This window comes from Ornithorhynchus anatinus, chromosome 8 (genome assembly GCF_004115215.2).
Source record: "Ornithorhynchus anatinus isolate Pmale09 chromosome 8, mOrnAna1.pri.v4, whole genome shotgun sequence".
NCBI classification, from domain to species: Eukaryota; Metazoa; Chordata; class Mammalia; order Monotremata; family Ornithorhynchidae; genus Ornithorhynchus; species Ornithorhynchus anatinus.
In genome coordinates, this window is record NC_041735.1 from 17,909,789 (window position 1) to 17,912,063 (window position 2,275).

General features: G+C 40.2%; 1 non-coding gene across 1 annotated transcript; it reads right to left on the minus strand.

The window, feature by feature from the left end:
* Positions 1 to 304: 304 nt before the first annotated feature.
* LOC114814114 lies at positions 305 to 442 on the minus strand. The gene has a single exon (XR_003761851.1). It is a non-coding gene; the product is annotated as a small nucleolar RNA SNORA7 (small nucleolar RNA).
* Between the last annotated feature and the right edge of the window lie 1,833 nt (positions 443 to 2,275).

A 2,275-nucleotide genomic window follows, 5' to 3' on the forward strand; every position in this document is an offset into this window, starting at 1 on the left:
GTCCTCAGAGAACTAGAAACTTATGCCTAGATCAGCTACCCAGCTCCTCAGCCACAGTTGCTTGGGGGAGAAGATCTTGTCTTATCTTATGCTGCTGAGTCATTTCCGACCCATAGAGACTCCATGGACACATTTCTTCCAGAACACTCCACCCCCAGCTGCAATCATTCTGGTAATATACCCATAGAATTTTCTTGGTAAAAATACAGAAGTGGTTTACCACTGCCTTCTTCCACGCAATAAACTTGCATCTCTGCCCTCGACTCTCTCCCATGATGCTACTGCCCAGCCCAGGTGAGTTTTGACTTGTAGCAGATTGCCTTCCACTCACTAGCCACTGTCCAAGCTAGGAATGGAATGGGTATGCCTCAGCTTGACTCTCCCTCCCATAGCTGAGACTGGAAGAATACTGGGAACTCCCCAGGTGCAATCCTGAGAAGGTGGGTGAGAAGATAGATGATGGAAATAGGCCATCACCTATACCAACATTATTACAAACAAGTGTTTGCCATGCATCTATACTATGTTGGTGATGGGTCACTGCATCATCCACATTTTTTTACCCCAAGTGACCATTGCTCAGAGACAAGTAAAGCAAAGTGGCTGTTGGGATTTAGATTTTAACTATGGAGGGGAAGGGGGAGTGATGTTAATGCTTTTGATCTCAATTTAGCACAGTAGAGTTTAGAGGTAATTGGTTGTGCTGTACAGTTGGGATGCTTTTTCAGTAAAATTACACCCTTTGTGCTTGCCTCCTTTTTGTTCCAGTATTTTGCCTGATTAACAGCTGCTGCTTAGGGACACTGCCTTTGCTGTTATTTCTCACCCCCCACCAACCAGCCCAAATATATTCTAAAGACTGCTTTGAGACCATCTAGACTAGTCATAGGTTGAGAAAGTAGGGCTGGGGTTGAGGGTGAAAAATTCTGAACTGTCCTTGAATATGCTGCTGTCAGAATCTTCAGTGTGATTTTGGAGGTGGGACTAATTGGTATGAAATTCCCAGATCTTTGTCTCTGTTTCCCAGCCCAATTCCTACCAGGAATTTAACATAAAGTTAATTTAGGTCTAAAAAATACATATGGTTCACAGACTTGGACTTCCTTCTCATCTTTAGGAGCAAGGCACGGCTGTACTTAATGTTTTGGGTGGAGTGAGATGGGGAGACCTTGAGGCCTGGGGTGGGGAGAGGTTGGAAGTGAGAGAACAACTTCTCCAGAATTATCATCAGAACTTAGTTTAGTTAATAAACCGGAGTGGAAAAAATGACTATAATCAGCAGGTATATCTGAAAGAAGAGCAGTTATAGAAATATTCCATTTCAGACTCCAGCAGCTGCAGACATCACTAGCCACAACCAAAAGAGCATCATGATAACTGACCTTCTTCACATACCCACATTTTCCATTTTCCCTTTTACTTACTGTGTAACTGTGCTTGCTCGTTGTGGGCAGTGACTGTCACTCTTTATTGTTGCATTGTACTTTCCCAAGCGCTTAATACAGTGCTCTGCACACAGTAAGCACTTAATAAAATGATTGAATGAATGAACGAATGAATGAATGAATGAATGAATGACTTCCCCTCCCCTATTTAAAATCTCCTACATGCCCCCTGAAATGAAAATCATTTTTTCCCTTTTCTGAACAGAAAGATTAAAAGTGGTTTGAAGAGTAAATGTTTTCCTAAGTTTTAGCTGACATTCAATTTTAATGACTTTTAAAACAAAGTAACTATTAAATGTGCATCATTTTATCGTTTCCTGATGTCTGACAGGTGTTTTTGCCCATGTGGGAAACAGATGCTAATAACATTTTCCCTAATAGCTCATAAATAATAAGCATTTAGCATTTTCCTTTGTATACCGCTCTGTCAATAGCCAATTTACTTTTCAGAAGCTGCAACGTTTTCCTGTCAATCAGCTCTTGCCTCAGGCACTTTTTGGTGATTAGAAGCCCCTTAGAGAGTGAGAACTCCAAATTAGTTTTAAATAAAAAATAAGAATATTCATGCTGTTGAACATCTAAAGGTAAAAAAAAAAGATCTGGGTACATAAATATCACTGGTGGGGTATTAATACTTCATAGAAATTGAGTGACCAGTTAGTCTCTGGAGAAAGACAGTAGAGACAGACACATGACACCAAAAGAAAGTAATGAAGGCAACAGAAAATAACTTTTAAGACGAGAGAGGAATGAAGGTAATTTGAGTTTCATCTTAAAAAGCTGTAACCACATGAGAGCCTTTGCCCTTTATTATATTGAAAATATAATTA